The sequence below is a fragment of the Panthera leo genome, chromosome D2 (assembly GCF_018350215.1).
Source record: "Panthera leo isolate Ple1 chromosome D2, P.leo_Ple1_pat1.1, whole genome shotgun sequence".
Classification (NCBI taxonomy): Eukaryota; Metazoa; Chordata; class Mammalia; order Carnivora; family Felidae; genus Panthera; species Panthera leo.
In genome coordinates, this window is record NC_056689.1 from 23,378,259 (window position 1) to 23,405,598 (window position 27,340).

At 39.2% G+C, this 27,340-nt stretch overlaps 1 protein-coding gene across 7 annotated transcripts in view; it reads left to right on the forward strand.

Moving 5' to 3' along the window:
* Positions 1-23,211, forward strand: part of ARID5B (AT-rich interaction domain 5B) — a 219,077-nt gene extending 195,866 nt beyond the window's left edge. The window contains exons 11-14 of one of the 7 annotated variants that reach the window (XR_006194831.1): positions 10,533-10,688; positions 12,221-13,815; positions 19,124-19,245; positions 21,609-21,889. The gene's annotated coding sequence lies outside the window, so the exon portion shown is untranslated. Of the gene's footprint in view, positions 1-10,532; positions 13,816-19,123; positions 19,246-20,782; positions 20,968-21,608; positions 21,890-22,082 lie in introns of those variants that run through there. The other 6 variants (XR_006194835.1, XR_006194836.1, XR_006194832.1 and 3 more) reach the window with 6 other exon arrangements.
* The last annotated feature ends 4,129 nt before the right edge of the window (positions 23,212-27,340 follow it).

Sequence of the window (27,340 nt, forward strand, 5' to 3'; positions counted from 1 at the left end):
AGAACTAGGTTTAAATCTCTGTTAAAGAAAAATATATTCATGACACTTATTAGAGATGGTGAGGCAGACTGTATTCAAGGGGGACTACTTAGCAGTGGGGGGGGGGGGGCGGGGTGAGATCAGGCTCAGCTCTGAGTACCATATAGACAAGTGGAGATTTATAGCCAACAAGTAGAGTGGGGATTACCAGATGGAGGGAACATGGGGTAAGGAGAATTCTGGCTGAACCACTTTGATAGGATTTTTGCCAAAAGCAGGCCAGAGTCAAAGAAGAAAATTTTGTGTTTATTGGTTTTGCTTTGTTATGCTTTGCTTTTCTATTTCATTATTTTTATTTTTTTATCATGATAAGTGTTCTCTTTAGTCCCCATCCCCTATTTCCCCCATGTCCTCATCCTCTCCCTCTGGTAACCATCAGTTTGTTCTCTAGTTATGAGTCTGTTTCTTAGTTTGCCTCTCTCTCTCCCTTTTTCCTTTGCTCATTTGTTTCTTAAATTCCACATATGATTGAAATCATATGGTATTTGAGTTTGGCTTATTTTGCTTACCATAATACCTTCTAGACCCATCCATGTTGTTGCAAATGGCAAGATTTTATTCTTTTTCATGGCTGAGTAATATTCCATTGAATATGTATATTGTGTATATATGCATTGTATATATACAATATACATTGTACGCACACACACATCACATCTCCTTTATCTATTCACCAGTCGATGGACCCTGGGTTGCTTCCATAGTTTGGCTACGGTAAATAATGCAATAAGCATAGGGGTAACTGTATCCCTTCGAATTCGTGTTTTTGCATTTTTTGTGAGGATGGGGGATATTTACTAAACTGATCCAGCAGGACTTTGCTAAAACTGGACTAAATGGGACAAAGACAGACCCCAAAATGAAGCCTCATCAGAAAGAGGCCTCAGAAGACCCCGTCTCAAGTTTGGTTAAGGCAAGTTTAATAAAGGAAAAGTTTGGTAAAAGTCAGCTCCTCTGCAAAAAGAGAGGAAGCCCTCAAGCAGAATGAGGCTTGTAATTGGAAGCTGGGCAGCAAACTTGCATGGAAATTGAAGGTCCCAAGGAGATACAGATAGGGCCCTGACAGCTTATATCTATTAATCAGAACTCACTACAGATGGCTATGGATCATGGGTTCTGAAATAAAAGGTCCTGAATTAGAGTTTTAGCTTTACCACTTTGGACAAGCCACTCTACTTGCTAAGGCTCATTTCTTCATATGCAAAATGTGGGAAGGAGAGAATCAAAACATATATCTCACAGGATTGTCATGAGGATGAAATAAAATGATATATATGAATGTTTCTTGCTATATGCAATTTAGTTAATAAGCCTTTGGTCTTTATTTTATTTAAAAATATGTGGATGACAATAATATACTGAATAAAGGTAAAACTTGTAAAGTTGGAATGGAATCACATTAATCTTTGTTCACTTAGCTCTTGAACAATGACCATCAATGTTCAGAATGAACCCAGAGGCACTGCCAGATTTTCTTTAAAGAAGACTCCATTTTGTTTATCTATCTTTGGACATAGAGATTATGGCAAAACAGCTAAATGCTTACCAGCATCTGTTGCCTCTTCTTCCTAGGCTCACAGACTACTTTACCAAGCCTCCTTGCATTTAAGAGATGCCATGTGACTGAGCGCTAGTCAATGGAATAAAATGTGTTCCATTGTTAGTCTTTGTCCATAAAACCTGCCACAAACCCCTTTTTTGTGTGTTCTTTCTCCCTTCTGATTGGCTGAAATGCAGAAAATTGCCAAGGTGACTTTGGAAGCCACATGTTAATGGCACAGCCTCTGTTCGAATGGGTCTCTGGATCTCCTGCCAACCCAATCACCCTTCCATTACTGTTACATGAGCAAGAATCCTTGATATTTCTATTAAATTCAAACCACTATAGAGTTTTAGATTATTTGTGGCAGCAGCTACCATTCCCGTAACAATTAAACCCATAATATATTGGAAATATTTCCATCAAGAGAGTTTTGGCTTAACTCTGGATTATAAGTTTTCATTAAGTATAACTAACTTTTTCAAATATTCTGATTAACTGTGGCTGTGTTAGAGGGAGCTATGTCCATACAGGGGAGTGTGGAATGTAATAATTGTATTGTGAAGTTAACTACAAACTGATAGGCCTTCGAAAGCAGCCCTCCAACTGAAAAATTCTTCATATCCTGGGCTAGCCCGCAGAAGAGAGAGCAGGGAATCATGTTCCCCTTCACAACAATCATTTTCTACCCAAGAATCTTCATCTTTGGGTATCTTTTAGATAATGGCAGGTGAGAGGTATCAGATACATTTTCTATGAAAGACCATTTAAGGTAAGACAAGCAATCTCTTCCTTCCTGATCTAATGAAAGATCTACTGAGGGAAGCAGCTGAGATTCTATACTTTTTTTGTCTTGTTTTGTTTTAGTTTTTTTTTCACTTTTTGTTTATTAATTAGTCCAAAAAGACAATTAAAATCATCTCCATTCCAGTTATTTATTGCCAAATAACTACCTCCATTTAATGACTTTAATGTCATTAAACAGCCATTTTTATTATGCTCACAAACTCTCTGGAATTCAGGCAGGGCACTGGGGATGGCTGTTTCTGTCCCCAAACATCTGGGACCTCAGGTAAGAACGACTGAATGTCTGGGAGTTAGAATTATCTCCAAGTGGAGGCTTCTTCATTCACATGCATAGTGCTTGGGCTGAGATGACTCCGTGGTTAGGCTTGGCTGGGCCTGTTGACTGGAGAGCCTGTACATGGCTTCTTCATGTGGCTTTGTCTTTCTTGCAACGTGGTAGTCTCAGGGTAGCTAGATTTCATAACTAGCAGGTCGGGGCTCCAAGAGTGTTCCAGAGACCCAGGCAGATGGTGGGAACCCTTTTATGAACCAGCATTAGAAGTCACATGGGGTCATTTCCACCATACACTTCGGCTAAAGTAGTTCTAAGCCCACCCAAATTCAAGGAGAAGGGGCACAGATACGACTTCTTGATATGAAGAAAGTCAAAGAATTTGCAACTATGTTTTAAGCTTGTCACTGTCTCTAATCCTACCATCCAAATATAATGCCACTAATATTTTGGTTTATTTGTTGCCAGTTTTTAAAAATCCCCAAACATATAAAATAAAATTGAGAGAAGAATTAATACTGTTAAAATGTCCTTACTACTCAAAGTAATCTAAACATTCGATGCAATCATTATCAAAACTCCACTGGCGTTTTATTCACAAAAATAGAACAATACTAAAATTTGCATGGAATCACAAAAGACCCCAAATAGCCAAAGCAATCTTGAGAAGGAACAAAGCTGGAGGTATCACACTCCTTGATTTCAATCTATATATAAAGCTATGGTAATAAAAAGAAATATGGTATTGGTATAAAAACAGCCACATAGGTCAGTGCAAGAGACTAGAAAGCCCAGAAATAAACCTACTCATATATAGTTAATTATTTTACGACAAAGAAGTTAAGAATATACAATATACAATAGGAAAAGACAGGGTCTTCAATGAATGATTTTGGAAAACCTGGACCGCCACATGCAAAAGAATGAAACTGGACCACTATTTTACACCGTACACAAAAATTAACTCAAAATGGATTAAAGATTTGAACATAAGACCCAAAACCATAAAACCCCTAGAAAAAAAACATAGGTAGGTGATAAACTCTTTGACATCACTCTTAAGGATGATTTTTTTGGATCTGAATCCAAAAGCAAAAATAAACAGGTGGCACTACATCAAATTAAAAAGTTTCTGTGCAGCCAAGGAAATCATCAACAAAATAAAAAGGCAAACTGTAACCTCCTGAAAGAGAGAAAATGTTTGCAAATAAAATATATCTGATAAGGGGTTAATATCCAAAATATATAAAGAAATCATACAATGCAATAGCAAAAAACAATCTGATTTTAAAAATGGACAAAAGATCCGAATAGACATTTTTTTCCAAAGAATATATCTGTATGGCCAACAGACACATGAAAAGAGGCTCAACATAACTAACCATCAGGGAAATACAAATCAAAACCACAGTGAAATATCACCTCACACCTGTTAGAATGGCTAATATCAAAAAAAAAAAAAAAAGAACAAGAAAGAACAAAATAACTGGCAAGGATGGTGGCAAGGATGTGGAGAAAAGGGAACCCTCGTGCACCGTTGGTGGGAATGTAAATTGGTGCAGCCACTATGAAAAAACAGTATGAAGTTTCCCCTATTAAAAATAGAACTACCAGCTGTTCTACTTCTGGGTATTTCTCTGAAGACAATAAAAACACTAACTCAAAAAGATATATGTACCTCCCTGTTCATTGCAGCATTATTTACAATAGCCAAGATATGGAAACAACCCTAGCGTCCATTGATGGATGAATGGATAAAAAGGATGTAGTGTAAATATACATTAGAATATCATTCAGCCATAAAAAAGAACGAAATCTTACCATTTGCATTAATGTGGATGGAACTTGAGGGTATTATGCTAATGAAATGTCAGACAGAGAAAGACAAATACTCTATGACCTCATTTATATGTGGATCTAAAAACAAAACAAAACAAACCCTCCTAAAACCTAAGCTCATATATACAAAGAACAGATTGGTGGTTTCCAGAGGCAGGGAGTGGGGGTGGGAAAAATGGATATAGGAGGTCATAAGATACAATACAAAATAAATAAATCATGGGGATGTAATATATACTATGGATACTATAGTTAATAATAATGTGTTGCATATTTAAAAGTTGCTAAGAGAGTAGATCTTAAAAGTTCTCATCAAATTAAAAATAGAACTACCCTATGACCCAGCAATTGCACTACTAAGTATTTATCCAAAGGATACAAAAATTCTGATTCAAAGGGGCACATGCACCCCAATGTTTATAGCAGTGCTATCAACAATAGCCAAAGTATGGAAAGAGCCCAAGTGTCCATTGACTGATGAATGGATAAAGAAGATTGCTTATGTATGCAATGGAATATTACTCAGTGATCAAAAGGAATGAAATCTTGCCATTTACAACAATGTGGATGGAACTAGAGAGTATTATGCTAAGTGAAATAAGTCAGAGAAAGACAAATATATGATTTCACTCATGTTGAATTTAAGAAGCACAAGAGATGTACATAGGGGAAGAGAAGGAAAAATATAAAAACAGAGATAAAAACCATAAGAAACTTAAATACAGAGAACAAACTGAGGGTTGCTGGAGGGAGGTGGGTGGAGGTATGGGCTAAATGGGCATTAAGGAGGGCATTTGTTGGGATGAGCACTGAGTATTATATGTAAGTGATGAATTGCTGAGTTCTACTCCTGAAACCAATACTACACTACATGTTTACTAATTTGAATTTAAGTAAAAAATATAGATATAACTCACGTTTAAAAAAATTCTCATCACAAGAAAAAAATTGTGTTATTACATATGGTGATAAATATTAACTAGACATATTGTGGCAATCATTTTGCAATATATACAAATATCAAATTATTATGTTGTACACCTGAAAATATATAATGTTTATGTCAATTATACCACAATTAAGATAGAATAAAGTAAAATAAGTTTGGGGGAAACCTTTTGGTTTGGTTGTGTATCCCAATCTTTTTGACTTTCAATATAATATCCTGAGCTCTTCTCCATGTCATTAAAAATTCTTCAAAGATCTTTTTAAAAAGAAAATAATGTTCAAGTCACCTGGGTGGCTCAGTTGGTTGAGTGTCTGACTCTTGATTTCTGCTCAGATCATGATCCCAGGGTTGTGGGATCGAGCCCCACATTGGGCTCCACACTGAGTGTGGGGTGTGCTTAAGATTCTCTCTTCCTCTGCCCCTCTCCTGTGCTCTCTCTCTCTCTCTCCCTCTTAAATAATAATTTTAAAAGCATAGAATGTTCTACAGCAATGATGTATTGTAGTTTATTTTTAATGTTTCATTCATTGTCTGACATTTGACTTTATAACTAGCATGAACAGCTTCTCTAGCTACAGGTACAATACTCAGCTTCAATTTTTTTCTTCTTTGTTAAAATTGAGGTATAATTTATAGCACACTTAATCAATTGTAAGTGTACAGACTGGTGAATTTTTACATGTCTATGCACTTGAAACACAATGCAAATCAAGAGATGTAGAACGTTTCTGTCACCTAAAATTTCCCTTGAAGTTCTTTGCCAGTCATCTTCCCCCACCTGGAGGTAATCACCATTCTGACTCTTACTGTCATTGATTAGTTTTGCCTGCTGTCGAGTTTCATAGACTCAAAGGGTATGTACTAATTTGTCTTCTTTTATTCACGTAATTTTTTGATATACATCCATGCTGTTCCATGTATCCATAGTTGCTCTTTTCCCATTGCTGATGTATTTCATCATGTGAATATACCACACTGGATTTATTCATTCCCCTGTTGATGGATAGGAGTTGGTGGTCTCTAAGTTTGGGCTTTGATGAGTAAAAGCACTACATTCTTGTATATGACAGTTCGTGGGTATATTCATTCAGTTCTTCTGGGTATATACCTAAGAATGGAATTTCTGGGTCACAGAGCAGGTGTATATTTAGTAATTACTACTATACTGTTTTATAAAATGTTAACAATAATTTATATTCCCATAAGCAGTGTGTACAAGTTACAGTTGCTCCATATCCTCAACAACACTGGGTATTTCCAGTTTGTACAATTTTAGTCATTCTAATGGGTGCATTCTACTATTTTACTGTAGTTTTAGTTTTCATTTTTAAGATGAATAATACTGCGCCGTACTTTTTCATATGCTTATTAGTCATTTGGATCCTCTTTTGTGAATTGCTTGTTGAAGTCTTTTACTAAGTTTTAATTGTCAATTGTTGGCCTTTGTAATATTTATTTGCAGGAAGTTTTAATATATTTTGGATTCAAATCCCTGCCTCTGATGAAGTTTTTCATAAACAGAAATTCTTAATTTTAATCAATTCCAACTTACTAACTTTTTTATAATTAGTGCTTCTTGGTCCTATTATAAAAACTTTTATCTTTACCAAGATTATTAGCAGGAACACACATCACACATATTTTTTTCTTCTTGAAAATTTCAAGTTTAGGTCTATATCCACTTTGCATTAATTTTTACACATGGTGTGACTAATAATTAAGGTCCTTTTTTTTTTACAGATGTGCTTTCAGTATCACTTATTGAAAGGCTGTTCTCAACTGAATTAAAGAAGAATGTTTTCCATAAATCAAATGACTGTATATGGAATAGGGCTATTTATGGCCTCTCTGTTCTGTTCTACCAATTCATTTGTCTATACTTGAGCCACTATCCTATTATCATAATTACTCTAACCTCATAGTGATATTCCAGGCAGTGAGAGGAGTAAGAGATCTGAGTTCAGTCATGTGACCAATGATTGGAGCTTGCATGCCTACATAATAAAACTTTGATAAAAACCCTAGACACTGAGGCTTGGGTGAGCTTCCCTGGTTGGCAATCATACATCAATATGATAGGTAGGTGATGTGTCCTAAGGACAAAGAAACTTCATGTGTCAGACCCTCCCAGCTCACCTTACCCAATGTACCTCTTCATTTGGCTGGTCCTGAATTGTATCCTTTATAATCAAAGTAAAAAAAGTAAAGCACTTAGCTGAGTGTTGTGTGTCATTCTAGAAAGATATCAAACCTAGGGGGAGAGGGGAACCCTTGAATTTGTAGTCAACTGATTAGAAAGGTGTGCAGTTCCTTGCCACTGGTGTCTAAAGTGAGGGAGGTTTTCTGGAGAACTGAGGTTTTAATATGTGAAGTCTGCACTAACTCTGGGTAGTCAACATCACGAGTGTATAGCAGGCACATGCACATTAAAGATTGCTTTATATTTTTAGAGAATTGGCTCCTTTGCAATTACACAATTTCCCTCTTATCCTTGTTCTGAGGTTGGCTTTGTCTGAAATATAGCTAATACAAGTTTATTTTGATTCGTGTTAGCATAGTCTATCTTTATTGCTTAATTTTTAATCTATCTGTACCTATGGGTTACCTGTTGACAACATATAGTAGGGTGTTTTTTTCTTTGGGTGTTGTTAAACCCACTAACAGTCAAACTGGTTATCGATACAGTCAGGTTAATATCTACTGTACTTGTAACTTTTCTTTTTTTTTTTTTTTTAATTTTTTTTTTTCAACGTTTTTTATTTATTTTTGGGACAGAGAGAGACAGAGCATGAACGGGGGAGGGGCAGAGAGAGAGGGAGACACAGAATCGGAAACAGGCTCCAGGCTCCGAGCCATCAGCCCAGAGCCTGACCCGGGGCTCGAACTCACAGACCGCGAGATCGTGACCTGGCTGAAGTCGGACGCTTAACCGACTGCGCCACCCAGGCGCCCCTGTACTTGTAACTTTTCTATTCATTGCCCTTCTCTTTATTTATTTGTCTTCCACTCTTTTCTTGCCTTCTCTGATTTTAATTTAGCATTTTATATGATTCCATTTTCTCTCCTGTCCTAACATATAGATTATACTTCTTTTTAACTATTTTTTTTTCGTGGTTGCCTTACAGTTAGAAATATAGATTTTCACTGAAGACAAGTCCACTTTCAAATAACACCATACTGTTTCATGGGTAGAATAAGTACCTTAAAACATCATATTCCAAGTTATGTCCTCCTGTCCCTTTTAATATTGTGATCATTTATTTCAGCTATCCATAAGCTATAATTTCCAAATACAAGGTTATCATTTTGAACAAGCTGTTATCTGTGAGATAAATTAAGAATATGAAAAAATATTTTATCTTACCTTCATTTATTCCTTTTCTAATGTTCTTCTTTTCTTTATGAAGGTCTGATTTTCTCACCTATATCATTTTCCTTCTCTCTGAAGAACTTTTAACATTTCTTGCAAGGCAGTTCTACTGGCAACAAATTTCCTCAAATTTTGTCTGAGAAAGTCTTTATTTTGTTCTCCACTTTTGAATAATAATTTCACTGGTTGATAATTGCTAGGCTGGTGATTCTTTCTTTTTTTAACAGTTAAAATATTTTACTCCAGTCTCTTCTTACTTGCATGGTTTCTGAAAAGAAGTCTGTTGTAATTCTTACCCTTATTCTTCTGTTGGTAAGTTGCTTTTTCTTCTCAGGCCCTTTCAAGATTTTCTCTTGATCTTTGATTTTCTGCAGTTTAAATATAATATACTGGTGTAATATTTTTGGTATTTACCCTACTTAGTGTTCTCTGAGCTTTCTGGATCTGTGGTTTGGTGACTGTCATTAATTTGGAATGTTCTCAGCCATTATTACCATTCAAATAGTTCTTCTGTCCTTTTCTCTCATTTTTATCCTTCTAATATTCCCATTACATGCATGTTATACCTTTTTCAAAAGTTCCATAGTTGTTACATTCTGTTCCATATTTTTTTTTCTCCTTGCATTTCAGTTTTTGAAGTTTGTATTGACATATCTTCAAGCCCACTGATTTTTTCCTTGGCTATGTCCAGTCTGCTGATAACCCCATCAAAGGCATTTTTCCTTTATTTTACAGAGTTTTTGATTCCCAGAATTTCCCTTTGCTTCTTAAAACTTCAGTATCTCTCTTTACGTTGCCCATCTGTTCTTGCATATTGTCCACTTTTCCACTGAAGACCTTAACATATCAATCATAGTTATTTTAATTCCCAAATCTCTGCCATGTCTGTGTCTGGTTCTGATGCTTACTTTATTACTTCCGACTGTGAGGGGTTTTTTTTTCTTTTGCCTTTTAGCTCACCTTGTAATTTTTTGCTGAAAACCAGACATGATGTATTGGGCAAAAAGAACTCAATTAGATAGGCCTTTAGTGTGAAGTTTTATGTTTATCTGGCTAGGAGTTAGGTGGTGTTTATTGTTTGCTGTAGCTGTGGTGTCAGAGACCAAAATATCTTTTAGTGTCCTTGTTTTTGTCTCCCTTGTTATTTTGGGTTTTCCTAGACATTTTAAATAGTGTCTGAGGCCTGCAGTTCTTTCAGCTGTAATCCTCTATTATTATACAGGAGCTGGATTGATGTGGTAATAAGGTGTAGGGGGAGGGGAACTTATCTATAGTCCTATAATTAGATTTCAGGTTTTTAGTAAACCTGAGTTGGGTATTTTCCCTTTCCCCAGGGTGGTTAGTCGTCAGTAAAACCACAGTAAATTAGACACTATAAGTTAGTTTCCTTTGGCGGCAGGTCTTGTTAAGGGGAAGAGTGAACTCTGGGTGTGTTTCAAAATGGTTATTTTCCCCTCCCCCTGCTGGAAGCATGAGGGGATTTTCTCCAGTCTTCACAGTGAGAACCTGGTAGAACTCATGGAGACAAAACTCACAAATGTAGGGGGCCCCCTAAAACTGGACCCTCTCAGAGTTTCAACCTCTCATGCTTATTACACTGAACCTTCAGCAACTTGCCAATTATAGTTTAGAAAATTCCTACCAATACTGGCAGTAGTGAAGGGTTTCTGCTCCATGTAAGCTCTGGTTCTCTGAATTCACCTATCGGTCTCTCCAGTTTTCAGGGCAACAGTTTTCCCCCATGACCCAATTCTCTGTTGGATCTAAGAAGAGTTGTTGATTTTCATTTGGTTCAGCTTTTTTCTTGTCATGAAGACATGAGTGAAGACTTCAAGCTCTTTACTTGTTGGACCAGAAATCAGAAGTTCACCAGGTATGTTTTTGAAAGTTAAATTAACATATTGAGCCACCATATGTTCATATCAGCAGGAAGAATATGTCTTTATCTTGGAAACTCCTGGGTGGATGGTCCAAGAATACCAGCACTTAGTCTAGTTAGTGGACCTTTCAGATATTCTACAGAGAGAAATTGCAGAATATGACCAGTCCACTAGAAAATTTCCCTTTTTATCCCATGCCATTGCAATGACTATGCTACCATTGAAAAGATGTGGCTCTCCCATCCCAATGCTGCCTACAGATCCTATAATGTTACTTGCAGCTGAGACTATAGTACTTTTTTGAGGGTGACCTTAGTCTATCTCAATGTTATGCATGTGTACATGTACTCTACTTTTGGACTCCTGAGGTTATAACAGCCGCCCTTACACATTCAGCCAATGTCCCAAAGTGAACCCACTATACCAGGGTAGATAATTTAATAGGGGCATCTACAAACTTATACTATCTTGTTGTCATGGTGAATTCCCTCTCACTTGAACTTCCTTTCCTATTAAGTAGGACTCATTCAGACCTGATAAGCTGAAATAGAGTCTCAGTTTATCAGATCTTTAAAAGGGAAGAGTTCAGGTCTAGATCCATCTGATTCACCCACTTGCTATCCAGAGACTAGTTCTGTACTCCAAGAGGTATAGAAAGAGGTATAGTTAAGACGCCTGTAGATCTTCAGAGGAATATCCTGAGGGTGGAACTGTGCGGCTTGCATTTGCTTAGAGCTAGAAATGTCTGGGAATTTATATCTAGCTTCCTCCCCCAATTGCCCTTCACTAAGGTTCTGCCCTGCCCTTCACCTCAGGTTGGAGGTGAAGTGAAATTAACACTCCAAGTTTCCTCCGTGGGATGAGGGTGAAGCTAATTCGTATCCTTGCTTGGTTTCCTTCCTTTCCTTGTCCTGCTTCCTCCCCATCCTTACCCATTCCCTTTGGAAGCATTTCCCTAATCAACCACTTCCTCATGGCTCTCATCTTGGAGTCTGATCCTGGAGAACTCAACTTAAGACATCATCCAAAGGGCTCAAGATGGTGAATGCCTTTTGGTCTTAAATTTTCACAGCCAAAGGGTTGATCTACTCCAAAATGATCTGTTTCCTCCAAGTGAAGTAACTGACACTATATTTAAATAGCAGTTGCTCATACAAATAAAGGAACTTTTCTATTCCTGCCCAGCCAAATTATTTGCTATTGCTTGTTTCCAATCTCTTTACTTAATATTTTTCTTGTGACTAGCCCTTAGAGGCCCACAAAGATCAGGGCCCACAGTAGCTAAATAATTCATTTGATTGACCACCATATTCAAAGAAGTTTGCTTGAGTATTTACTCTGAAATCAGTTTAGACTTTCTGACTCCTCCTATTTCCAGCTTCTCTTTTTCTCTTTTAGTGACTTCATTCAGGCAAAAATGCCACCCACATCTCCCCCCACTTGCCCAGTCAAAACCTATTTATGAGAAATGATTAAACCAGTCTGTGGCTGAAATTCACAGGCTACTTTTATTCTCTTAGTACAGGATGGGGAGAGGAGATTCAGAGTATTTAAAATGTACTCTTTCCTTGAACACTAAAAAGCTTTGGATATTATTCAAAATATTCCAGGGACCAGACAATAAGTATGAGGAGAAATTTAGAGGATGAGGCCCTTGAACGTACCTCCTTGCATCTGTCCCTGGTGAGTGAAAGTTGGTTGTAGGCAATTTCTTACTTAGAGTTTGTAAGTTAATCACAGCAGAAAGATGAGTAGTTCTTACTGGATGGACTCCCCTCTGCCTCCATCTCTGTACCTCACCTGGTGCTGGTAAGAGCTCGGGAACAGGTAACTTTGGCTCCAACCCAGCCATACTGGTGGCCAGGGATAGTCTATACAGTGTGGTGGGCAGCCCTTGGGTTCAGGAGAAGACAGACCTGGCTCTGATCCTGGCTTTGCACTTGCCAGCTCTGTGACCTTAAGAAAGTCACTCAACCTCCCTATGGCTCCATTCCCCTGGATATAAAATGAAGATAATAATACTGACCCTCACGAGCTGTTATAAAGCATCAATCTAACATGTACAGTGGTCAATACCAAATAAATACCAGAGAAATATTAATCCCTCCAATCCTTCTATAATTAAAGCTTCAGTAAATGATGTTGGGTTTATCTGAGTCATTTTTCTGCTTCCCTGGTTCAGAAACTGCCCACCCCAATTAATTCCCAAAATTAATGTTCCAGAACATCAAAATTAGAAGGCACTTTCCCATCACTTTGTTCAACCCATCCATTTTGCAGGTGATGAAACTGAGGCCTGGAGCATTCAGGGCCTTGTTTAAAAGCCTGCTGTTTCTTTTCTATTGCTCTTTGCCCTACACCTTATTAATTATCACCCTTTTGAAGTCTGTGTTTACAAATCCTGGCTAATGTTTAGTTGTTTGCATCTCCAGTATTATTTTGTGAGGTGTTGCCTCATGGGGTTATTTTAGGTCTTTTGCAATGGTTTCCCAAAAAAGTAATGCTATGGATGCCTCACAGCTCTCCAGAAGTGCCAGGCTGATTCATGAACCCTAGCCATGGCACCCAGATACTTCATTCCTGAGAGAGGGCTGTTCTCTCTGGATACATTTGTCCTCTGGAAGAAAGACACTTCTTCCTTGGCCTTGGTGGTAAACCTGGAGGGGAACAGTTCAGTCAGCTTCCTGGCCTTTAATGGGTGGCTTTGCCGAGACAGTTGTGCTCTGGAGGCAAGAGGGGGCAACCCTCCTTCTGTCCCCACGCCAGTGTCATTGGAAGATCCAGGGATTCAGGGGACTAGCTGTAGGGCCAGAAGCCTCAAGCAGCCTCAACAACTTCCTTTGCAGCCTTCCTACCCTTTCCTGCAGAGTGGCTCCAGTAGTGCCTTCATGAGCATGAAAGTGATGCGAACAGCCCAGTCGGAACACAGTCATAAAGGCATCTTCCAAAAGTATTGTCTTCATAGTGGGCAATGCAGTAAGTTCTACCAGAAAGAACAGGAGAGACGTGACTGAAACACCTTCAGAGCCTTGTCAGGTCACAGCACCCCTCTACAATGCCACTTTCATTCTCCGGTTTCTGGGACAACCTTGGGAGATTTCAAATTCTGAATGTTGACAGGTAGGTAAGGAGACGCATCAGAATCTGGCTGGGTGAGTGTGTGCAGGGAGGACAGGTAACAAGTTTGTGAAAGTTCCCAAGGAGGTTGCCCCCTAGGTTTGCCAGATTTAACAAACAGAAGTGCAGGGCACCCAGTTAAATGGAACTTTCAGAAAAACAATGAATACTTCTTAGCATACGTGTGTCCTATGTGATATTGGGTTCATACTTCTACTAAAAAAAAAAATGTGTTTGTCTGAAATGCAAATCTAACTGGGCACCATGTATTTGGCAACTCTCCCATTCTTTCCACCTTCAAACAGAAAAGTGACATTTTCAAACACCATTTTAAAAAGCATACACTCACTGTTAAAAAATGCAGAGAAATACAAAAAATCAAATTAAAACCAGTCATAATTTTACCACCCAGATTTATTAACCCATGACAACATGCTAACATTTTGCTCTATTCCGTATGTACATCTGTATGTGTGATTTATTGTCAGTCATATATTTATAAAATTTAGATTATACCAAAATCCAAATATTAGGTTTTTATTATGCTTTTTCCATATAACATTACATGTATGTGTATATATGTGTGTATGCATATAAAATGCTTTATTTCAAATATCACTAGATATATCTATATCTATATATATATAGATATATAGATATATATATACTATATATTTTCCTGTCTTTAAATATTCTCCATTAGCAGGCCTTTTAATGGCTGAAAAGTGCTCATGTTAATTCCCATTATACAGAGAATTTAGAACAGAGCTTCTCAGACCCTTCTATTTTACAAACAGTAGTTAGCCATCAGATGCTTGATATGCAACAGTCTGAACCATGCCAGACCCATAGGAAGGATTCCAGAAATGCTTACTGATTAAGTGAATAAATAAATGAACTCCTTCGACCCCAGGAGCACCCTAGCCCAAACACAACACCCACATTGCCATTGCACAGGTTCCTGCTGAATGGAAAAGGAGGTGCTTGAACTTTAGAGCAAGTAGTCGACAACTCAGGACTCAGCATTCTGGTCTCTGGTGTCGAGCACTGGCAAAGTCCTCATTTTTCTTCAAATTTTACAGCAAGTGTCCTTTTAGTAGGTACCATTGTAGGTACTGTGGATACAGAAATGAATGTGATAAAAGAATTACATTCCTGTGAAATTGTATTTGTGTGTAGGTGGTGATGGGGAGACAGACAATAAAAGAGTAAATAAATAAACATAATAATTTCATAAAGTGATGAATGAGAACTAAAACTATTATAGCCACACAGCTTATGTTCACGGTAATGTGATTAAACGATTTGGTACTCAGCATTAACAGGACTGCAATATTCTGCAAAAGCCGACCCCCAAAAGATGAGGCTGCAAACAATGTTCCTGTGTGTGTTAGGAACTTGCTGAAAATCCATTTATCTGAACAGCAGACTCTTCACTAGCCCTCATCAGGGTAGTCGTCCCCTTCTCTGAACAACCCAACTATGCTGAATATTCTTCAAGTCCTCTCCAAAGCCCACACTTCACTGTGTTGATCAGTCCTAGACTATTAGACTATTATATCACATGCTTTGCACAGTTCCAATCAGGACTCCACATTTAAAGACCCACCTTAAACTAGACCCTCAAAACCCTATCAATATTCCACCCTTGACCTCTTCCTTCTAAGAAGCTTCTATGATTCCATCAAAATAACGGTATCTCTTACTGCACTAAGCAATAAATTTGGCTTTGTGCAATCAGCAGGCTATTTCAGTGGTCTGTGTAGGAACCGGCAGTCAACATGTGTGGTATGAAGGAGAGAAAGCAGGGCCATTCAATCCATAGTGATGGAGGTGGGGCTGGCAGTGGTGCTACTTTCATTGGAATAAAAAGCCTCTCAAATGGTAACATGTGAGCTGAGACTTGAAAGAAGAGAAGGATCTGGCCTTACTATATCCTGGAGGCAAACCTTCCGAGCACTGGGAATAGTAACAGGAGGAGGGTTGTCAGCAGAGCAAGGAGGTCAGAAGGTGGAGGGCATAGATGGATGCCAGACGAAGAAGTTCATTACAGGCCAATGCAAGGGGTTTGGAGTATACGCTAAGCGTGATGTTAAAAACTGGAGGATTTAAGCAGGAAAGCGGCATTCCTGCATCCATCCATCTGGTCAGTGAACGTTCCTTGAGATCCTTCTCTAGGCCCGTGTTCATGGCTACAAACTGCTCTGGAGATTGAGCATCCTGGAGAAAGACACAAATAGCCAGCACTCCGAAAACCAATTCCCACACATTGGAGGAAGTGTGGGAAGGAACCGGTGACCCAGAAGCCACAGAACCAGAGGAGGTGGACCTTCTTTGTCATGCTTCTGGCTCCCACATCCTCAGGGTTCCACATAAGCGTGGTTTGCCTGATGGAAGCTTCCAGCCTCTGAGGAGCACAAGGCACTACACTAAACCCAGGCCTTGGACTCCCCATGGGCAGCCGGGTGGGTTACTTTACATGCTTCAGGACCAAGCACAGTACCTGGCATCGAGTAAGCGCTCAATAAATGTTGGAACTGAGGATCTGCTTTCTAGGTGTCTATATTCCACTCAATTAAAAAGCTGTTTTGAATTTCGTACAGAGCTACATATATTATTGAAACATAAGGTGCCCACGGGTGGCTCACCAGGGTAAGCACCTGACTCTTGATTTCAGTTCAGGTTATGATCTCACAGTTTGTGAGTTAGAGCCCCGTGTCAAGCTTTGTCTGCACTGATGGCACGGAGCCTTCTTGGGATTCTCTGTCTCCGTCTCTCTGCCCCTCCCCAACTCCTGCTTTTTTCTCTCTCTCTCAAAATAAAGAAACTTAAGAAAAAAAACGTGAAAAAAATGAGGAAGTCAGAGGAAAAGAATGTGAAGGTAAGGAAAATAAAATAAAATAAAATAAGGGTTAGAGTAAATGGTTAACACCCCTAATGAGTAGCTTTGAATAGAGGTGAATTACAAAGTCTTCTGGGCAGCCAATGAAAAGTGCACAAAGTTCAGCTGGTAGCTTCACAGAAACAGAATTAGAACAATAACAAGAAGCCAGGGCCTGAGGAAAGGCCCAGCTCTTTCTAGCACTGGGGCAAAGAAATTTTTTAATGAATCTTCATAAAGCGATTTTCTGTGAGATAGTAGATAACACGCCCCTAAGACAACACAGTTGTGAGTTTCAAATAGCTGTTTCTTGAAACACCCCCCCCCCCGCCCCCCCAGGAACATTATCTAGGCATATCTGAACAAAACTCCATCAAGGAGACGGGGCCATGGAGGAATTTTGATCCACGGTGTGCTGGTGAGGACACTTTAGAACAGTAGAGGGATGGGGGAGGTTGGGGAGCAAGGGAACATAGAGCTGGGCGGGACCCCACAGTGCTCGAGCTTGGTGGAGACGGGCACGTGCATACATCCTGCACACCTCTGGAAAGAGTACCTCAGAATGCAGGGGACACTGGCCCCTCACGCCCTCCGTGGAGCAACCGTCTACCCTCCTAGAACAAAATGAGGGGGAGAGAAGCCTCCAGAGAGGAGGGATTTGTGATGAGGGGGGAATCTTCATGAAGTGTTATAGTAAACACCTCATATTTCAACTCTGTGAAGAAAGCATCTCCCGGCAGACAAGCTCACAATATGTGTTCAGTTTGTGGTGGGGTTGGCCAGGGCCCGCTGGCGGCTCCACCAGGGTCCCCCATTTCCTGGGCCATAAAAACATGCTCCTGACTGATGGCTGACATACGAGGTGACAGACAAGGAAATGGTTTCCCTTGGCTGCGTGTGTGTGCCCCAATTTACAGCTGCCCCGGAATTAGCAAGGGCGGATGCTTCCACGGCTGTTAGGTTAAGTATAAACTCCCAGTCGTTTCTTCATGGGGGAGGATACTTGGTTTGGAAAAGAAAAATCATGGCGAAATCAAACAGGAAAATAATGTCTCTTTTTAAAATGGTATTCTTGAATGATTGTAAACACGGTTTAAATTGGCTGGATTTTCTACCCAGATCTGTGTGTGCAGACATAACCAGGGCTACGCTCTGATGATATCAAGCCCTTGAGGTGAGAGTTTTATCTTTTTCCCAAGTGCATATTGTCTTGTTGGATCTTGACATTGCTTGTAGATGGGAAAATGGAAGCTTGGTGAAGGTTAAGGGACTTCTCCAAGGCCACACAAGGTGGCCCTTAAATCCTGTCTCCTGGCTTTCAGGTGAGAGCTAGGAGATGATGTTATGGGGTCACCTGGCCCTGTGCCTGACGCTAGTAGTGGGTGCCCAATAAACATTCATTTCCCCACCTCTTACTATTTTTCTTCCCCACTTTTCTATTAAAGAGATGCTCTTCGATTGAAGGCTAAGTCTTACCTATGATTTCCACTTGGCCCATATATCTGCTTTTCCATGAGTCCCAAGTGCAAGTGCTCTAAACACGTGTGCTTCATGAAATGCCTCAGAAAGCAGTGAGGGGTGTGGAAGGCCGTCAAGCCTCAAATCTACAAGGTTGCCATTAAAATCCCTTCCTGGCCCTCTGACCCAATCCTGTCGCTAACTGTGTGACCCCAGCCCTGTCACTGTGTCTCTCTTTTCCATACAACATTACAAGGGTTTTGTGAAATGTGCACATCTGACCTATCTGATGCCACAGGCTGCACACTCTGGTGAGGAATATGAGGCAAGAAAGACATCCGTAAATTCTCAGACAACAAGGTCAAGAAAATAAATTCTTTGGGTGAGAATAAGGGGGTGGTGGAATTTATCAGCATGATTATTGTGCTGGATTTGTACTGAGTTTAGCTTAGATAGGAAGGTCAAAAACCATTCACTGTTTGGGATACCCTATGTGATCAGGCTCTTTCATTAGGCGTATTTCAGGCTTACGAATACATTTTTAACTTCATATTATGTACGTATTTGTTTTAAGTGCTATTGTAGTCGGCGGAGGCGGGGGGATAGATGGTGGTATAGGGCAAAGACACAGTTCCAACAAATGAGGGCCCTGAAGAGCTTTTTCTCTAGACAGACATCTCTTGAAGGTCTGCATGTTGAATAAACAGACCTAGCTTAGGGAGGGTTTTCTGTTGCTACAAAAGACTGTGGAAGAAATATATCTATGGCCATTTTTGTAATAGCATAAGAAGAACAAAAATACCTGTAGTGGTCTCAAGGTGAAAAGGAAATTGATCAAGTGTAAGAAAAAGACTAAGCTCCTTTCAAAGGATCTCAGCATCAAAGGTTGGTACAAAGAAGTTTCCACCTTCTAGTAACCAGAACACTTTATTAACCAGATTGGGCCATTCCTTGACATTTGTCTATTTGCAGACTTTGATCCCTGAGACAACTTCTAGCTGGCAAATTCTCCAAATATGATTACCTCCAATATATGAGCTCATTTCTCTGTACTTACTCCCAAATGGTGAACATCGATTTGCGACATTAATGAAGTAAGTACCCAACTATCCTTGTTCATGAGCTATTACCTCGGTATTGATTGTGGACTTAATTGACAATTACTTGAGTGGGCTGGGCTATACTGAGCTTTTATTAATTTTCCATGGTGATACTCATTACTAAACTTCATTGCAATTGTGTAACAATGTACACTCCCCCCTGTAGCTCACTGAACTGGAAAATTCCACTGGCCATTTCCCAAACCTCTTTATCCTGGAAAATAAAGAATTTTGCTATTGCTAAATTTGATATCAGGATTCTAGACCTCGATTCTGTGGGGAGAGAATTGGCTGTGAAAATAAATAGAATTTGCTAAATTATTTTTTCTTCACTGTTATTTCAGAGAACATGTTGTATCCACGGACTTTATTCTATCCCTTGCTTCCTAGAGGGACAATGAACTCCATGCTACTGTAAAATTATATTCATTCTTCTTTCTCCCTTTTCTCTTTTTTTTTTTAAATTAAGGGTGTGGAGAAGGCAGCAAGGTAGAGGAGATTTTGTGGTTTTAGGGAAGAGGAGTTTGGGTTTCTAGGAGTGGTAAATCACAGGAAGGTATATAGAGAAGGGAAACTAATGGTACATAAGGTTATATAATAAGGTTTATTTATGCAGATGCATCTCAATGCCATCTCTGTCTCCAGTGATAAGGGCTGTGCTCTCCTTCCTGGGATGGGAGCAGGAAGCAGAAAACCATCAGGAAGAAAAATTTATGCTCTGTTCTTAGGCAGATCAGTGGAGTGCAGAGAGCCCCCCTTGTGTCTGCCATCTCTCCATAGCCTTCAGCTTAAAATAATCCTTATTCCCAAGTGGCATATTAGGTGGGACGTTGGGGGGGGGGGCAATATTCTGATTCCCTTTAAAGGTAATTCGGAAATGTGACTTCTGATACCTGATTGAGCAGAGCAATGGTTTTAATGTGACATAAATTGATTAGAGTTGGAATTCACTTCATTATGAGCTAATGAATGGAGACATTCTTGTAGTTTTCTGGGAGAGTCAGTGCTGCAACAGAGAGGTTTGTCCGTAAAGGAACTGATGGATATTTGGTGTAGCTGTTCTAGAAACATAACCAGTGAATATCCACAAAATTTTCCGGAAAAATATTGATTGGCATTCAACAAATTCAACTCTCAATTAATCGGACAAGTGCAGATTTTGTTTGTTCTGTTTTGTTGACCATTATCCACTCATGAGAAGTCAATGATAAGAAAACTAGCTCCTGTTGGAAAGGATGTTTTGAAAGAGAAAAATTAACATAGATGAGTTTACTTTGAGCACAATCATCTTTGCCTTGTATGAAAGGCTATGTAATGTAGTGGAAAATGCCCTCCACTAGGAATCAAAATTCTTATGGTTTCATGCTTCTGGACCTCATTATAATATGGCCTGTATAACCTCTGAGGCACTTTCTGTGCTCTTAAACGCCACAAACTTGATCTTGAGACATTGAGTTCTGGGAAGGTAAAATAATGGAAAGAGTACTGTACTGGAAGGCCAGAACATTGCTTTGAGCTGTTGTTTCCCCAGCCACCTGTGTGACCTTGGAGAAGTCACTTCAGCTTCCTGTGCCTCACTTTTTTCCTCTGTACCATGGGGTGCTAGTGACCCAGGTCACATTCCTCTTCTCAGGTCCTTCAGTTCAACATGGTAAGCAATGGCTTCTGTTGTAGTTACTTGTTTTTTTTTGGGGGGGGGGTTGTTTTTGTTTTAAGTTTATTTATTTTCAAAGAGAGAGAGAAGGGAGGGTTAGGGGCAGAGAGAGAGGCAGAGAATGAATCCCAAGCAGACTTTGTGCTGTCAACAGAGCCTGATGCAAGACTCAATTTCACATGAGATCATGACCTGAGCTGAAATCAAGAGTTGAACACTTAACCAACTGAGCCATCCAGGTGCCCCATGTTGTGGTTAGTTCTGTGCATAGACTTGGTGAGGCTATAGTGCCCAATAATTTAATCAAATGTAAATCCAGGTTTCATTGTGAAGATTATTTTGTGGATGTAGTTGACATCCACAGTCAGTTGACTTTAAGTAAAGGAGATGATGCTCAATAATGTGGGTGGGTCTTTTCCTATCCATTGGAAGTTAAGAACAAAACTGAGGTTTCTTGGAGAAGAAATGTTCTGCCTCAAGACTGCAGCTTTAATCCCTGCCTGAGTTTAGGTTTTTCCAGACTGTTCTGTGGATTTTGGACTTGCCAGCTCCCACAATCATCTGAGCCAATTTCTTAAAATAAATCTCTTAGCATACACACACACACACACACACACACATACACACACATATATATGTATATATATATATATATATATATATATATATATACACATTTATTTTATTGGTTCTTTTCTCTGAGGAACACTGATACAGCTCTCCAGGTGAGACAATCAATTTGTGGCCATCAAAGGAAGATGCACTGATATTTCTTCTACTTACTACGGTAAGAGTAGGGATAGAAACATAGAGCACACGTTACCTCAGTGGCTATATTCAGCCCACAAACATTTTTTCTCGGGCCCACATAGTTTATTTCTTTTGAATTAGTTGACAACATTTAAACATGAGATATCACTTAAAGTGTGACTTTCTCTTTCTCTTAAGTAACTGGAGATCTAGCAACCTGAGGCCTGTATTCTTGCAAGAGACTAATCAGCTTGAACGAAATCCTCAAACAGGGTCACCTCAAACTTGTCACCCTGGGGAGACACAAAGGTTTTCCAAGGAGTATCAATTTTCAGACACTCAACTTCCATATGTTCCCATTTCTATAGCTGATCTGCTTGCAACCTGCTTGCCTCCTGAGCTGTCACATTTGTCCTTTCTCTCTCAGCTCCCCTTTCGGATCACCCTTCTCCCACCTCACAAAATGAGGTCAATATGGAAATACTGCTGCCCAGCTATAGCTTCCACACAGGACTTGCTTCCCATAGTGGGCTGAATGGTGACCCCTAAAAGATATGTCCATCTGGAACCTCAGAATGTTAACTTATATGGAATAAAAGCTTTTGTAGATGTAATTAAGGTAAAGATCTTGAGACAAAATCATCCTGGATTACAGTAGATTATAAATCCAATGGCAGATGTCTTTATAAGAAGCTGAAAAGTAGAAAACAGCCACAGAGATGCCGAGGGGAAGGCCATGTGAAGACAGAGGCAGAAATAAGAGTGATGCTACAAGCCAAGGGGCACTAAGGAACACCAGGAGCCAGCAGAAGCTTCAAGACAGGAGGCATGGAACAAATTCTCCCCCTGAGCCTCCAGAAGGAACAAATTCTCCCCCAGAGCATCCAAAAGGAACCAGCCTTGCTGACATCTTAATTTTGGACTTCTGGCCTCCAGCACTGTGAGAGAATAAATTTGTTACTTCAAGCCACCACGTTTGTGGTAATTGGTTATGGCAGACCTAGAAAACTAATATACTCCCCTCTGGGGGGAGCTCCTTCCTGGTTGGCCTCAGCTGCAGGGGGCCACCCTGACTGAAGTCACACCCTTTCCAGGACAGCCCCACATCTGACAATGAAGCATGTGGGGTACTTGTCACCAACACAAGTCTAATGGGCAGTGTTCACTTCAGCTCTGGCTGCTGGGAGTCTTCACCAATTTCCTCTCGTCCAGGCTTCCTTTCTCTTCCTTCTCTACACATGTGTTGATCCCTCATAAACATCCCGCTCCCCCCATCGTGTCTCAGCATGTGACAGAGAACCCAACGTGTTATTGTAGAAGAAAATGCACACCTTTTACCATCTCAGGTCTTCCTACCATGAATTGCCTCCAGGTGTTAGGACTCTCTGGGTAACAATCGGACAGTTCGAAATATTGATGTTGATGTTGCTATAAAAGGTTCCTATCCCCATTTACTTATTTATATAAACCAGTTTTCTCAGCATTTGCATCCATAAACATCAAACTTAGAAAAAGGTTTGGTGCTGAGCCCCGTCTCATGCTAGCAGTAATATTCATCTGTGCATACATGAGAAATTGGAAAAATAAAATTGGAAAATTTTTATTGGAAAAAAATAAAACCGATCTATCTCATATAGGTATGATTTAAACAAAATTTTAATTTTATGTTTAATAATTATTCATTAAAAATTTACAAGTATATTTAGGTTATTTTAATCGATTTTTCCAGAAGAAAAATACTTCTCCACTTATGGCCTTATGGTCAAAGGATATTAACTTCCAATTTGTATTTTTACTTATGTTGCAGAGAAGTAGGGAAGTGTGATGAATAAAACACTTTAGGGTTGAGTGTGGTGAATAAAACACATTATGGTTGAGTAAAATTTTGTGGGGGAAGAGTAATAAAATACAAGTTCAAGGAAGAACACCTGGGGTGGCTCAGTCGGTTGAGCACCAATTCTTGATTTTGGCTCAGGTAGTGATCCGAGTCGTGGGACTGAGCCCCAGGTTGGGCTCTGCGCTAAGTGAGCCTGGAGGCTGCTTAAGATTCTGTCTCTCCCTCTGCCCCTCTCCCCTGCTCATACACTCACTCTCTCTAAAATTAAAAAAAAATAAAAAATAATTTTAAATACAAGTTCAAGGAGAAAAAAGAAGTAAAATTTCTGTTTGTCAAATAGGAACTTGTTTGTGTATTCTTTTTATGGTTGATAGTGGTTATCAAATTGCTGGGGGGTCTAAATTGTATTGGAATAATGTAATTTTTTTACTTTAAAGTATTACCATTTATAGTACATCACTAATTACCTCCCACCCCACTCTTTTTAAAGTAGGCTCCACACCCAGTGTGGAGCCCAACACAGGGCTTGAACTCACAACCCTGAGATTAAGACATGAGCCAAGATCAAGAGTCAGATGTTCAACCAACTGAGCCACCCAGGTACCCCATCCTTTTAATAACTATTAAGCCTACAATTACAAATTTTAGGTGTTCACTTAAAACTCTGATGAGGTGGTACAGTTTTCCAAAAATCTGGGGACAGCTTCACGACTACCGCTGATCTGCGCTGCCTGCTGACACCTGCAGGTATTTCAGTCTGTGACTCCTGCTTTGGCCAAACAGCAGAACAACTCTATGCTAAAGCCTGTGTTAATCCTCAAGTGAGGTTTCTGAGAGGATTATCCTCCCCAGATCTCTGAGGAACTAACGGCATATCTGCCAGGGAGGAAGGGGCTGACATACAGAGGAGGGGTAGCTTTTTCTAATTCTCGCAAAGGCTCTCTTTAAAGGCCAGGGCCACAGAGGAGAATGCTCTGATGGGCAACAGGGACTGACTTACAAATTCCCCCAAAGAAACTTAAGAGGAACTGCTCCTTCCACAGCCTCCTCCCCATATCCCTCCCCCTGAGCTCTCTTTCTTTCCCTTCTCTACATAGATTCCACTCCAGGAGGAGGGGAATGAGACAACTAAGGAAAATGTGTTTACTTTGCACAAAAATAATAACTACAACTATCATAATGACTGTTGTTTATTGAGCGCTTACTATGTGCCAGGTAGAAAAATGGATTATCTTAATGACCTCAGAATTACCTGCTGGAAGGGAATTGTCTTTTGAGAGTCTCTTCATTAGCCCTCTTAGGAACTGGTTATAAAAGCCATCCAGAGGATGCATAGGGAAGCAAGAAAATTTGGGGGAAAAGTTATGACAAATAATAACAACCAACACCTTTATAAATGCTAACTATATGCCAGACTCTGCTCCAAGTATTTTATATATAGAAATTCATGAAATTCTCACAATCATCCTGGTATTATCCTCATTTCCAAAAGGGGGAAACTGAGAAACAGACTAAGTAAGCAACTTGCCTCAGTGCTAGTAAGCAATTAAGTGTCGACTGGCTCCAGAGTTTGTGCTTTTATCTATTATACTGTATCTATGCTCTTAACCACTCTACTATGTTATATCAGGACTTTTTAAATAAAACAATAGCAATTCAACCAATATGGTACCGTTTCATCATAGAATGAGGAAATACAGATCAGAAACAGACCCACATATAGAAAATTAACAAATGATGATTAGGCCTCTCAAATCAGTAGCAAAAATAAAAACAAATTTCTAATTCACATCTAAATCAAATTATATTCCAGATGGATCAAATGTATCAAATGCATAGAAATGTAAATGTATCAGCAATTTTAAGTTCTAGGAGAAAACATTGGAATATTTTTATAATGTTGGCATTTCCTTCTAGGCATATGGAGCACAGTATCCATTAAAAAAAATTCTTTAGCTAAATACACAGTAAATAAAAACTTCTATATGGAAAATAACACACTATAATCTAAGTTGGAAGAAAAACAATATTCTGAGAAAATACTATAAATATGTGATAAACAAAGAGACAGAAACCATAATATATAAAGAGCCTCTATAAATCAACAAAGAAAAAAACCCTCAAATTACACTTACGAATAAGAAAAGAAAAATACAAACATGAATTCACAGAAAAATAAATGCAAATAGCCAGTAAATCTATAAAGAGATGCACAATCATCTCAGAAGCCAAAGATGTACAACATCTTTTAAAAGGGATATTATTTTAAAGAAAAATATTAGTAAATATTAAACTGTTTTGAAAATATGGCAGATAGAAAACTCTAAGGCCCTGTTGGCATATTGGCAGTAGTGTGAATGGCAAGCCTTTTGGAAAGAATATTGGCAGTAGCTATTTCAACAGAAAATGCATATTCACTGTGTTCTAGTAATTACAGTTATTATAATGGATAATTATCAGGTCATCCATTAAATGAATCCATGTTTCCCCCCTGAGTCAAGTTTCTGCATCTCAGCCTGGTTTGCAAGGCCCTCCATTACCTAGGCCCACCTACCCACTTAGTGCCACTCCCGCACACCAAACTGTCATCCAGAGCCTGACAGGTACCCAATAACACCACCTCCCCTGGGCCTTTGCTTATGCTACAAGAACCCTCCTTTCTTGCTTTCACCCACCCCCACTTGTTTCAAGGCCAAGTCTGAGCTCCATCTCCTACATGAGGTCAGGTCCTTAGCACAGCCCCTGACACTCAATAAATGCAAGCTTTTGTTATTTTAATATTATTAACCCTCAAGCATCTATTTTCTCAGGTGACACCCTAATTCTTTTGGGTATGTTTTCTTTACAGTGAGGTTGGAAGTTTCTGGAAGGCAAGAAATACTTTGGGCTTCCCTTGTGAAGGCAGTACAGTTTACAGTGTTCTAATATCAGACAGACCTAAGTTCGACCTTGATCTGCTATTTTCTGCCTATGTTTCAAGGTATTTCACCTTTATGCACCAGCCCATAATACATGCTAAATCAATTATTGTGATGATCATGGTTGCTTACCTTCTCTCTGCATACTTGTCCCCTCCCATCGATGCCAAAATAGAATCAAACCCATGGAAAGTAGTCAGCAAACACTAGCAAGTTCATCAGGTAGACATCCAAATTGTCATGTGTTCTATCAAATACACTGTAAATGACACTTTGTGTGTGTGCATATGTGTATGTGCTTTTATTCATTTATTCATTCATTCAATCAATCAATTATCCAAGAAGAACTCCTCTTAGTTTGCTTTTAAGTGAGCTAGTAACTATTCTCAGTTTAGAGCTAGCCAAGAATCAATCTTGGCCTGGTTGCTAGGAAACTCTGTCTTTGGAGCAGAAGTTAAGAATCAATTTCCCCATGCTTTAAAGAACTTATATTTAAGTAAATGACTTCCTCAGAAATATTGATTCATTCCAAAAGCATTTAAATAATATAGAAAACAAGAGGATTTTCATGTGAAATCTGCATCTCCACAGTGAAGAAGACATGCACTTAAAGAAAACATATTTACACATATAATCTACATCTTGTTCAGAGAGAAAATAGACTTTAATGTAGTAATAGGACTATTTATGTAATGAACTCTCATGGGCTGTTGCATAAATAATGATTCCTGAACTGTACAAATGTTTTTATGTGAAAAGTGCCTTTGTGAACTTTCATAAAAATTTGCTTTTGTAATTATATCAAAGTCTGAATTTGCATGAACAAATGAAGCTCTGTGAAGAGACATGAAGACATTTTCTAATGGAAACACCATAATTCGAAGCACATTTTCTCAAAAGATGTGTTTTGAAAATGCTCGCGCCTCCTCA